Source organism: Myzus persicae, unplaced genomic scaffold (assembly GCF_001856785.1).
Source record: "Myzus persicae strain clone G006 unplaced genomic scaffold, MPER_G0061.0, whole genome shotgun sequence".
NCBI classification, from domain to species: domain Eukaryota; kingdom Metazoa; phylum Arthropoda; class Insecta; order Hemiptera; family Aphididae; genus Myzus; species Myzus persicae.
The window spans coordinates 1318965-1333670 of record NW_019104044.1 but is presented as its reverse complement, the minus strand read 5'-3'; the positions used below and the strand labels follow the sequence as shown (position 1 = coordinate 1333670).

General features: G+C 28.3%; 1 protein-coding gene across 1 annotated transcript in view; it reads left to right on the top strand.

The window, feature by feature from the left end:
* The window catches only part of LOC111037959 (probable G-protein coupled receptor CG31760), a 110098-nt gene that overhangs the window by 20141 nt on the left and 75251 nt on the right, over positions 1 to 14706 (top strand). The gene's annotated exons all lie outside the window — the stretch shown is intronic.

Genomic DNA, 14706 nt, shown 5'->3' with positions numbered 1-14706 from the left:
ATATACTGATGATAGTTGGCACAAATTCAATACTGCAAACAACAAAAAAAAAAAAAAAAATGGGAGAGGTATTTTTATATTTTTATTTCATATTTTTATTTGATTATGTAGAACAATAGTGAGATTTCTGGTAATGAACCCTTCGAAATTCATAAAATTCTCAATGATTTTATTTGGAATACAGTGAACGTGTCTTTATTAGTTATTATTAGTTAAGCAGTTTTTTCATTTATTAATATTTTTGATGTGTCTGATGCATCCATAGTTAATTGAACCATTTCAATAATTTTGGCGTGGTAACTATTTAATTGGTTCATAGTAGTTTTAATACTCCTTTTTTTGGTTTTGTTCAATATTTTTGCAAAAGTAGAGGTAACTAGGCAAGAGAAAAATCTGAAGGTTATGTTGGTGAATTAGTTCAAGTATTTGTTTGAATGGGTATAGCATTAATGGCTGAGGAAAGTGGAAAATATAAATTTTTAATAATAATGACTGTTTGAATGAAGCAGTTTGGTTTTATTAGAGTTATATGTTTAAAAGTTGGGTTATTTGAGCAAGAAATCTTGCATGTTGACTATTCGTATATATTCGAATTGCTATTATTTCCGAAGTGTGTCTTTGTATCCCATAAAATAGATTTTTGTTGTTTATTGTTGTCGGTGGTACTAATGGCTTTGATTTAACTCATTGTTTTGCAAAGGTAACTTATTATTGATTGTTCATATTTATTAGAGATAGGAAATGGCAAATCCACTAGCTATAAATGTAAATTGTTGGTGGTATGAGAAGCCAAGACGTTGTCTTTACTGTCAGAAATACATACAAAGAATCAAAATGGAATCCCTCCCACTGTAACCTCATTAATACAGGAGTATCACTAACATAATAATTTTTTCGGTAAAATATTAAAAGCGTGATAAAAAACATTTGTTGCTTGTTTTACAGTAGATAAAGACTATCTGATTTCATAGCTATAAAATATATTTTCTGCTTTAACAATACATAATATTTAATACTATTAAAATATTCAATAGCACTACAATGGTAACTATGCAATTGTTGACATGTATGTAGTGAAATTGCATATCCATGACGCCGTCATGACTTCAAAACAAAATACTGTACGTAAATAATTACAAGACAATACGATTACACAACAAATTCTTTTTTTTAGATACTGAAATTGGTTCCTAATATAGTTAATAAATAAAAACAGTTTTAAATTGCTAGAAAAAAAAAAACTCTTTTATTATTTGTATGGCTCATTATAAAATAGCGTAATCCAAGATAGTTGCGATTTATATGACTATGGGATCTTTATTAATTATACTACTAATTTACAATTTTGAACTCTTAAAACAAAAGTGTCGTTATTGAACTTATTAAAATATATACTCATGACAGATGTTATTATACTATGATCTATGATTGAACTTTGATTTTTATCGAGTGTTCATTAATATTTGATACAATAATAGTTTACATTTGGTTATTATCACCTTTACCTAATATCCATATTATTAATTAACTAAATTATTTATTAATTTAAAATGCTTACCAGAAGTAATTGGCATAAATCAAAAATATTTTATAATAAGAAAATTACAAATCAATCAACTGTCGGTAAATAACTTCAAATATGCAAGTTTTGATGGTACAATGAGAATAAAAATAATAATATAATTTTTAACTATAAATATTACGCTTAATAATAGTTTGAAAAAACTATGGTCTTACAGTTTTTAGTCACTAAGCAGAGACATGCATATATATTATTTATTACTTTTTTTTTGTTCTTCAACACTTTCAAAAACTCCTGAGAATTTACAATTTGTTCCAACTTTGTTCACTTTTCTACCAGAAAAGATGCCAATGAAGAAAATCGGAGCATTTACACTACCCCAAATGTAGATGACAGAATAAAAAAAGACAAATCATTGTAAATACAGTTCATTCATTCGCTACGTTTAGAAACGAATACTAATAACATTAATTTTTATTGTTTTTTGTTACCATACACAATGATTTCAACAAAGAATTAATTTAATTTAAAATATTAAACATAGAAAACGAAGTTTAAAATATATTATATGACCTTATTACATCGATCGATTTTAAGCAATAATATTGTAAATTTACTACAATAAACTACATCAATATGCATCGAAAAAATCACTGTAAACCAACGATTGAAAATGTTATGAAAACATTTCTACTGTAAAGACCGTATTATCGTATTGTTAGCTTATCTTACTTTTCTACGTAAATATTAAAATGTTTTTTTAAAGTATATGTCAACCACACATTATAAAAAATGTGTGTATTTTAAACTGAACAAAGGATCTCTGACCACTGTATATGACGTGTACACCGTTTACTGTTAACTTTGATTTAAACATTTTTTACTGTAGTTGTGAACCCAAAATATCTATAGCAGTTGAATCGTGTTTTACATAATAATACGATGCCAAAATATTAGACTGTAAAATATAAGATGATGGGATTAATAAATAAAATTAATTCTTTACAATTTACGATATTCACATACATACTATATTGGACCCATTTTTATTGACAGATAAATCGCAGTAGTATTGATTCTTGACTTTATAAAGTGTTTATATAATTTAACAAAAATTTACTCATACTCTCCAAATTATAATTTAAATAATTGAATTAATTCTCTAATATTAATGTATAGTATATGGTTTTGATCCTACAATTTATCGGAAAAAACTCTGAATCTTCAAGTTACAATTATATTATGCTAGATTATAGAATTATTTAAACATTTTAGAATCAATTCATAATATTTTGTATTACTTCAAAAGCAATGTACCATAGAATATTGTACGTAAAACTGCTTGATTATGTATGAAATTATGATAAGTTTTGTGTAAGTATTAATGTTATGATGTACGAGTGTTTATTTTGGACCCTAGCGAAAAATATAATTATTAAAATCAATGTTAGACAATACATTTCATAAGCCAATATCAAAATTAATATACAAAGACCGAAATAAAAAATGTTCATAGGAAAACATTTTCTTAGAGTGACTATGATAATAATATTATTATGCTATCACGATAATAATAATTTATCATCACATTTTACGCAACACTTAATTAAAATGTATTCTATGGTCAATTAAACCCTTAAGACTTGGCTGTAGTATAACATTATACTCTGTTAACTGGAAACCGTTAATTTAGATTTTAAGATCTATGAGCTGTGAATTGTGAAGTTCCTAATTATAATTTACCAAACATTAATGTCTGCATAAAAGTTATAAATTATAACTTTTTTTTATAATATATACATATTTTAATAAGTTTATTATGTATAACATGAAATATTTTAACAATTCATTTTTTTTTTTTCATGAATAATAATGAACAAAATATTTACTAAGAAAAAAAATTGTTATTTTGTATAATTATTGAAATTCATTTTAACCTTAAATAATCAAACTAAGGTTTATTTAAATTTATAATTTGAATAATATAAGTTAACTACTTAAAATTGGAACAAAATTAAAATATTATTAAAATATTATAATTAGTATATTATTATTATTATTATTACTATTATTATATTTATTCAATTTTACTTGTATTGAGTAAAATAAATTTGAAAGTATTACAACTAAGTATTTTATCATATTTCGTAATCATTGGTAACCTACTTACTATATTAAAACGAATCATTAAACATTTTAACCGTATAATTGTACGAAATATTACAGAAATAAAAATAAAATTTATCGTCAATTTTTAGCTCATAATTTTTGCATTTTTATCATAATATTATGTACTATATTGTTTACATATACCTACCTAAATCTATTCTTTTATCATATGGTCTTTAATTTGTATTTAAGACTGAGTATTTTCTGACTTTTGATACAATTGTATATGTTACGTTTATACTTTAATATAATATTTAATAATATATTTACACACACGTGTTCCAAACCCTACAGTTCCAAAAAACCCTACAGTTACAAACCCTACAGTACCTTCCGGCTAATAACCTTGTAGTTGATGCCATAAACAATCAATTTAAAAAACAAAAAACAATTATATATTTAGTATATAAGCTACGAAAATATAAACAATACTCGTACTTATTTTATACTTTCTAAATTTTAATAAGCATCATTATAGTACACAATAATAGCCGGTCTTCATATTTCAGTGTTTCATTCGTATAAAACAAAAGTTTAATCTAATAATATTAACAGTTGTCTTTAACTCTGACATTAAACTATGTACTTATACTTGTTTAGGTAATGTTTTTAGTGTACATTATTCAATTTGGACTAACATTTTATTATTCTATATATATATATATATTTAATAATTAGTATCATCGAAAAAAATTATTTTTATTCCATAATTTAATCGGTATTGAAGTCACGTGATGAAATCTCTTCGTATCGTAGATAAATAAAGTTATTCGTTACTTTTTGGGTACCTAAAGGTGTTATGCAAGTAGTGGTTTTGAATTTGTTTAGCAATAGTTGTAAGCTGAGTTATGAAAAATAATACGCGGGGAAAGAATTTTGTTGCGGACGTTTAGGTGTTTATGAGGATAAATGATGCAAACGTTAGAAGTTGTTAAACTGAGATATAACAGTTTTCGAAACTTATGTTTAGTCATCAGTGAATAGACTGATCTTTCAGCATAGCCATGGAATGGCGGTCATTAATAACAAACAGCGGTCGTCGTGGGACGTGTACCGTATCATCCGATTAACACTATTCGCGTGAAAATCAGAAGTGTCGGTAGAGGACAAAACCATATCATTCCTTTGGTTAGATTTGCTCTCGATAGATTTATAATATCATATTTAATATGAACGTTTGGTTGTTATACGGAATTAAAAAAAAATGTGTAATATTGATGAACTCAATGATAGAGTACTATAAAAAAAAATTAACTCATACGGTATGTTTACCAATATTAAATTTACTGTGCTCAATACTATAAATACATATCACAATGAGAAGATATTATAATATACATTAGATGATTCGTAGGATCTCTGCGGTTGACCAATTTTTTTTTAAGAAACAGCAAAAATGTATCTCTATTGCACAGTTTCCATTGAGTATTAAAATACGTTGCACTATTGTTAACTCAAAGAACCTATATCTAGGTACGAGGTAGTTGTGAATTAAAGGAGATAATACATATTAATTAGTAGAGAACCACGGGCACGAGTTCAAAATATGTAGTAAGACTCGTTTTTAGAGGTTTGATCGTTTTTAAAATTATGAGAATATTTAGGGTTCATTTTTTTCGTTATATTATTTTTATAATTGTTTATATGGATTTTTAAACAATTTTTACAAGTTTTTTCCTTAGACGACGCACATATTATTGTTTATACATTCAGCAGAATAGTATTTTGCGTATAGACTTATAGCGGTATTTACTTTTGCTATTTGCAATTCATTCTAAATTAGTGTACAATCATAACCAATGGTATATAATATCGGTTTTCAATGCAATTTCATAAACTAATTACTGAAATCACGGGTGACGGTGCAATAATCTGCCCGAATCACAAATAGTATGGCGTATGATTTATACACTACAATCGTGGTTTTCATTCGTAATATAACATAAAATAACATGTTTCTTCGCAATATACCTTAATGCGCTTTCATTGTACGATACATTATTGTTATGTCAATACGTCAAAATAAATCATTAATTGACATCGTAATAACTTACTATTATGTACGTGGCGCTCACGATGATAATATAATACCAATGAAATGTAATGCAATGATGATCACGTTCGTTACGATATGTGCCTGCTGCAGATCTCCGAGCTGTTGCATTCGTAAGATGTGCACACAACTTCAACTGCAGTTCTAGGCGGAAACGACTTCAGTTTAATAACATTGTATTATTTTAGTAATAAGACCCACTATAATACAGTTTCGACTAAGTCCAAACCGTTGAAGAGAAAAATGGTTAAGCTCACCCCCGTGGCCCGTATACCTAATTCACGTTGAAGTTTGAAATGTTTCGATGTTATATAGTATATATAGACGCAACGCATTTTACTCGAGCATATATCTATCTGAGTACAAATCATCATCTGTTTGAAACATGTTTTCTAGAATCCTTCGTGTGTAAGACTTTTCCAAAATGATAATCGTGAATTCGTGCTTACTACACACGATTTGTATTGTGGTAGGTCGTAGACTTTCCTATAAAGTTGCCGATATCGTTCCGACCGTGATAAACATATTATTATATTTTACAGCTGTTTAAAAAATACGAAATCAAACGATTGACTGGGAATTTTAATAAATTGTTAGTATGTATAACGTAGCTATTTACCATTTTCGAATAAGCAAATTTTGTATCGATAGCGATAATTTTATATTACAATTTTCGCACATATAGCCGTGACTATGTTGGAGATGTGTAGTAAAAAAAAAAACAATACACATATTTTTGAAAAAAATTACAAGTTATTTAAGGCACGTGTTTAACGGAGGACGGCAAAAAAAAATTATTTTTCCTATGTTTCATACCTAGTTGTACACGTCGACTTAATCCAGTGTAAGGCGAACACGTCATGTGCGTCTCCACCGCACCGATGAAGGAACGTTGTGCACCGGAACTGCCGCCACTCGAATACATTTTTCTGTCACGTACGATAATATAATAATATTATTTAAAATTAGTGATAGCCGCCGCCGTTGTGCGTCATTTCTGGGTGATATTCTGTTAACAACGGACTTGTGAGCATAACCCTATCGGATTTCCGGTAGTATAAACCAGGGCTTCAAAACGTTTTCATAACGTTACGAGTATAACGTTAAACGATTCAAAAAACGATTGAAATCGATAACGGATAACATATCGGTAAACGACAAACGATTGAAACGAATAACGGATAACATATCGGTAAACGATAAACGATTGAAACGGATAACAGATAACGGAACAGTAACGATAAACAATTAAAATTAATATCGAATAACGCAACAAAAAACGATTAACGATTAAAAGTTGAATTATAACAAACATGTCAGACAGCAAAGGAAATTACGAAAATATTAAAAACTATCTATAGAATATAATTAGAATTTAGTTAGTTTTGTAGAACTGTCGCTTGATAGGACTATAATAATAAAGTGACTTTAATATTAGGTACTAATCAAAATTAATTAAATGTACATGGAACTATGAAAGTTTAAAATAGCCATAAATATTTCAAAGAAATAATACGCATTATCAATTATATTAAGGCTTTCTTACATAAGTAGAAAATATTTATAAATAATGTCTGGGTAGATAGTATTAAACCCGTTCAACGGATTCTATATTTCTTAGTAATGTATTTATAAAAAGTAACAATAATGATAATAAATTATGGTACCAATATTATTGTTATTACTTATTATTACTTTTTATAAATAACGTTTATTACCTAATTAATAATAGGTACCTATAGAAAACTTCGTTATTTTGAGAAAAACATAAATCCCGACGCCAATAAAACCAATAATGTCCTTGGAAATTAGATTCTTAAGACAGCAAGTTATATGCAAATGCAATGCATATCAAGTACAAATACTACGAACTGAGGTAACTACCATCATAGTATCACGGTGATTAAGTATTAACCGGAGATGGTAATGCCATAGAACAATATAAAAGCGAAACTCGATCAGCTGATTGGGTCTTGGTTCTTAACGATTTGAAGTCTGAACCTCCGAAAAACAAGGAAATGGTTCGGTGCACTAACATAATGTTAGACCCAAAGGTTACCAATATAATGAAAATGGTTCCCAGTCGATGGTGGGGTATTCTGCGCGGGGTCAGCTTGTTTACCATTCCCAAATCTTAAGATAATTTTTGTTCTGTATTTGTTCATTGAAATGTTTTCAAGGTCTTTGTCAATGCTCATATCAAATGGGTACCTAGTAGGGACTAGGGAGATCATAAGATCTATTCATATATGTATATTGTATTTATAATACATCACACTATATGCATAATGATACTACTCCCCTTCTGGCCCTTCTCAAAGAGGAGACATGTGCGGTCCTGAAGTGGGACCTAGTTGGAAATCGGATGACACAATCGAACAAGAAAGTGTAGAACACTAGAACCACAGAATTTTTGTTTTGCACTTTTTTATGAATCAAACTGAATTCTATGGGAGTCATAGTCAACCGTGTGACTCCACTTAAGATTTAAGAAGTTATTTTTATCTTATTAAAATTCTTTCTTTGGTACTTTTATAGTTTTATGTTATGACTTATGAATTTTAATTTATAATCACAAATACTTATTAGTTATTATAATATATTACTTATGAATTTATGATGTGTTGTGTCATCGTGTACCTATCTTGCAATTTAATATTTATATATATATTTCATTATACCTAAATTATAAAATATAAATTTGAAGTAACTTGTAAGTTTCTAGTAGTAACAAACAAAAGTAATGAGTAAGTTATAATTTATAAGTTATAACTAGAATTATATAACCCTCCCCAATTTTTCAAGAGTCAAGACTAGTGTTTCATAAAGTTTAAACGTTATAAATAATTAATATTTAAAACTTTTAAACGTTAAACGGAACCTTTTTTTAAATGTTTAAATTCTTTATAACGTTAAACGATAAATCGATCATAACGTTTAATATCATATAACGTTAAACGCTAAATCGATCATAACGTTTAATATCATATAACGTTAAACGCTAAATCGATCATAACGTTTAATATCATATAACGTTAAACGCTAAATTGATCATAACGTTTAATATCATATAACGTTGAACAGTAATTTGGTCATAACGTTTGATATCCATATAACGGTAAACGGTATTATTTTTTTTGATTTAAGCCCTGGTATAAACCCTAGTCAGCTCAGTTTAGGGTGACCAGACGTTCAGTTTACAACGGGATTGTCCATTTTTTGACCATCATGTCCCGTTGTCCCGGCAAACTTCAAACGGGACTCTTTCCATCTTATTTTTAGAAGATGGTCCCGTGTTGCCGTTGGACCGTTTATAACTAGCCGGCGAGTACGACCGTCGTCTTTCTCAACTGTCGGCTTTCGGATTTCGGTCACGCTTATTGTTCCAAATATACAGTAGTTGTTGTTGATAGATACACACTAATACACGTGGGTACCGGTACCTAAACTACATTTTAACGAGAATCGGCATTTTGATTTGTATTTGTACAAGTGCTCTTTGGTTGTAGGTAAAGTATTTTAGATTCTGGGCTCAACGGTATGAATATATTTATTTTACAAGGACGTGAGTTTCTTTTTCGTGTATGCGAACATCACGTTTTGTAGTAGAAAAAATACACCGATTTTATTGGTGATTTCTGACAGCATTTGTATTTATTTTTACTTTTAAGCGGTGAATATATTCTCCTGTTTTTTTTCGAACCTATCGATTATCTATTATCTGCAGTCAAAACTTGGAAAATGTCAATTTTGTTTGGTGTTAATATTATTCTGCATATTTAAGTATCATATTTTACAAATCTAAGTAATGGATCCTAGGTTTTCCGATAATTTTTGTTTCATATTAAGTTCCTTTTTGTGGCAACCAACAATATAATATTGCTACAAACACCCACGGCTGACAAATACAATTCACCAATAATATCATAATAATTATGCATATTATAATAAAAATAATATAAAGTTTATTTAGCTGAACTAATATAATAAATTAAGTAAGTAAAATGATAATGTATAATAAAATATATTAAACAATAAATATTAATAGCAATAACATGTTTGCAGCTCCCTTTTAAGCAATTAGCTTTTTAGCATTTACTTGTGTTTGAGGGTATAAGTATGAATTAAGTGCATTATAAAGTAGGTATAATACTATAGTTTTATACTAAGCGATACTTAAAAAATAAATATCTTGGAAAAACCTTTTGATGGGAGTGGGGGGAGTAAAAGTTGTCTAGTTTTTATTTTCTTAAAATGGTCACCCTACCTTAGTTATACATAATTGTAATAGTATGACAATCGAATTCAAAACGTATGCTAATATTGTCCGTCAATCAACGCATAGAAAAAATAATGATTTTTTTTCCTTTTCTAAAGAGTTAAGAGTTTAAACAAAGTATCATTATTAGATGTCATAAGTATAAAATATATTTTCTTATCCCATGTGATGTAAAAACATTCAATGGTTAGTGTTAATTTTCATTCACAGCCACAACTTATTTGACAATCACAATTGTTTCATTAACATATGGACTTGAATTTTTTTTTTTGCTTCACCAAAAAATCATTAAGTAAACAGGGACTTAGTTTAAAATAATATAGTATAAATCTGAAAAGAATTAATGTTCAAAATAAACCCAGACAATATTAATTAATCGTAATGATAACAATAACAATAATGAAAAACTGTCACCAAATTGAATAAAAAACTATTGTCATTAAAACCGTAGAGTTTTAAAACAACATTCAACGCCTCCCTTACAGAATCTAAACATAAATAATTAATTTCAAACACCATTCTTTTTCAGTATTAACTTAAGTTATTGCATATAATAAATTCATACAATAAATTTTTCGATATATTTTATGTTACAGCATTACATGTAGTACCATTATGAAAATAAAATATTATGAAGTATTTTGAAAAGCTTATTTACATACATTTTTTAACAAGAACAAAAGGAACTTGTTTTATGTCATGACAAAAGTTAACGAATTAATCTATTTTAGTAATCTGTTTTAATTTTCGTTGGAGTATAACTCTTTTAATCTTGGAGTTTTTTTAAATTAATTTCACGTGTGACTGAAAGTTAAAATACTTTTTTTTAATGAACTAAGAAAGGTAAGAAGTAAACAATAATAAATCTGATATTAACTTGTACACAATCTATCTTTTTATAACATGCATTTTAAAGTTATTGTCGTATAATATAATTTGTTTGTTATTTTGAAGTTAAATTAATTCTTTAAAGAAAACTTTCATTTTATTTTTTGGCTTAAATTATAAATATTAATATAATTGATATTGTTTTTATATCATGTGGGACGTATGATAATTTATCTAATGAAATGTAAAAGTTAAATAGTCATGAATAAAATTTTCATTTTTTAAATGGGAATATGATAAATTCACTGTTTTCAGTCTTTGTCACAAAGGTGATTCAGAGTCTGTAATTTATTGTCAATAGAAATATTTCTCTACATCATAGTTTGACAGGAGAAAATCCATAAGTAACTCAAACGAATATACATATTTTCATAAACCATAATATATTACATAACTTCAAATTATACCTGAAACGTCCGGTTTCCAAATGATATACCAATTACCTATATTAGAAATTTTATTTTTATTGATAATTTTTCATTGGGATAATGAGCCCCAACGACTTACCGAAAACGTCGCCCACTACTAACGTTTTCACTCGAATAAAAGATAATGCGACGGCAAATAATATACTTAAAATAGGCACTCATTAGCTTTAAAATACAGCAATTAACATCGGTAGCCGACTGGTAGCTGCTGTGAAAGACGATAGTGTTGCTCTTTCGACGAATTTTTTTTCATCGGCACGTGGCCATCCGAATTCGGATTGTTGCCACATGCACTCTGCACACGCGAAATCCAGCAGTCGTTAAATTGAATATAGTCTCGCATGCCGTTCGCTCGCTTTCCGGCAAACACTATGCACGACCTGCATTTTCAGGTCGGTTTTTCTTGCACTCTAAAAATACGGTTAGCAATTACTTCGCCAACACACATTTGTTTTTACTTTTCGTTGCGTGCTACTTCACCGTGGTAATATAGCGGACGCTCCAACTGCGGTGATTGGTATCTTCTATTCACGCGATACTCATCGAAACTGTGTTAGAGAGACAATATACCTACGCAATTTCAGCCCACTAGCCTGCCATCGTGGCCAAAGCCTCCCGAATCAGTGACGCATCTGCAGAAGCCCGTCCGAGGACTAATAGATATTGTAAGATATATTTTTTTTTTTTACATATATATACCTGTACACATTTTGATACAAATACTAATAATATGGTTATCATCCTCCTCGCCCCCGACGTTTCTTGATCATTATTATTTTTCCAACATTAATAAACATCCTGTTTTTTCAAAATAATATTATACAAAAAATGCTAATTTCAACAAGCACATGACAAAAAATCACAGCCAAACACAGATATGCCCAAGTAAAATATTATGTTAAAGTTGTCAAACACAATGTCATAACTACTACCCATCGTTGGGGTTGGACTGATTTGGTTTTTTTTTAAATAATAATATAGTAAATGAAAGAAAAATAAGAATTCAATAAATTATATGATTTTATCTTCACTGGTGGGAATAGACAGCCGGTTTCAGATACAAAACACAAAAGAGCCATAAATTTGTTTCACGCACTTTATTTATTTTACTCATGTTTAATTCCTTATTTTCTTCAACGAGGTATGTTTTATACATTTGCTTTGTCAATCGCAAAATATTATGAATGCAGAATAAATTATTTTATATTTTTTTACCTGTAGAAATATAGTATGAATGACATTTTTTACGGTGGTTTGGTTACAGTTTTTAGTTATATTACAATAAGCACGTTTTGAAATCCAATCAAATCGAGATTCTCAACATAAGTAAATGGTTATGACTTTTCATACTCCTTTAATGATCTTTGTTGGAAATAATAATTATTTCTGAAACACTCAGTGGGGGCATTGAAAAATAAAACTGCTTGTCAGTTTCATTTTGTATGATATTCTAACCACAATAATAAAGCCATATATTATTAAAAGTGCTATGCCATATTCAAGTTTCTCCGCTGTTAAAAAAAAAAGAATGGACGCTACAGCTAGGTACGATTTTAAAAGTCAACTGTGCAATTGACCACGTGAATACATTGCATTTGACAATTATTTAACCGTACAGTTTAATATAAGCATTATGTTTAATTGATTTAAATAATCACAAACTATAATTATACAAAAATACAATTCACTACGAAAACGTATACCTAAGTACTAAAAAAAAATGCTACCAAATAATATACAATATTTTTATACCATCTAGTAATATTATTTAATAGGGAAAAGGTATAATGATTTAAAAATAAACCAATAACCACTTAGTTCAAATTGTAATGACATGTGAAAGAGTACATTTTATAACCGAGCAATAAATTGTAGCTTAAAACTATTCAATAGGTGATCAATATTAGGTGCAATTCAGTTGGTTCTTCTCAAAAAAATCGATTAAAACCAAAAAAAAAAAAATTAAGGAAAACTGGAATATGTATACGCAGCATCAGTGATGTATTTAAAGTTGTTGAGGCACGGGGCTAATCATTTTTTTCGCCCTCGCATCTGCAATATGCAAGTTTATTCAAATGTAGGTGTACAATTTATAACAGGTGTAGTCATAGTATATGTTGGCTTTAACACATTGAGCCAGTCACACGTAATCGATTAATTTACACTATGACCCGTCTATCACTAATGCAAATAGTTTTATGATAAACGAGAAATATTATTATAATATAATTTTCTTATCACGCCCATAATAATCGACTATCAACGATCGGCGATATCCACAAAATCATCTTAAGGTGGAAAATATGGATATTTCGCTAAAAATAAACGAAAACACGAGTCAACTATACTGCTGTTAATTTATTTTATAGTGCCGTTGATTATAAATAATTACTATTTACACTATTTACACTTTTTTTTTCACTATGTATAATCAATGCTTTAATCAGCTTTAATAAAACTTCTTTTATATTTATATTTTTGTATACGTTTTAAGTTAAAACATTATGAACTTTTACTTCCGTTTGAAATGTTTAACTGTGTTTGATAAAAATAAAAATGGTCTATTATAAAAAATTCCAAATTAAACAAAATGAATTAATTTTTTAAAAAACACACATTTCTTCAGATTTTTGTGTCCCTTAAAAATTGGTAGCCCAGGGCTAAAGCCACAATAGCGGCAGCACTAGCATTGGACAAAATCGATTTGGTATTTTTCATTTTTTGTTGTTATTCAAGGGTTGGGTAACCTAACCTAACATCGTTAACTTAATGATACATTATTTATTGAAATACCTTATTATTATTGTAATATTATTAATCATATTTTATTTTAAATTGTATTTCCAATTAAATGATTCTTGTTTTAATTTTTGTTGATAATAATTATTGAAGAAAGTATAGGTAATTTTTCAATTATTGGTTTCTCGGCTGATATTTACAAAATATCTGCACTGCTACACCTTAAGACAGTGCTTATTATATTTTAGTTTTCATGCTAGGTATTATGATTCTCAGATTATTATGGACCCTGTTTTACTATATGCCTAAGTGCTTAAGTAGCATAATGGTTGTTTGAGGTGGATAAGATTTTGGCTATAAATTCGACATCAATATTATTATGTATTTTGCTATGATAGAAAACAAGGCCGTATTCATTAAATTTTTATCGGGGGGAGAAGGCAAAAAGTATTAAAATTGTAGTCCATATAATATGGATAATAGGTATGTCATGACGTATCATTACTATGGCCTGCACTTAGATGTTCCAAAACTAACCAAAACTAAACTATTAAATGCATTTTAATCTCAATAATGACCTTAAAAAATTAATAAAATTGTTTTTTGTAAACATGCAACCGAGCAGCCG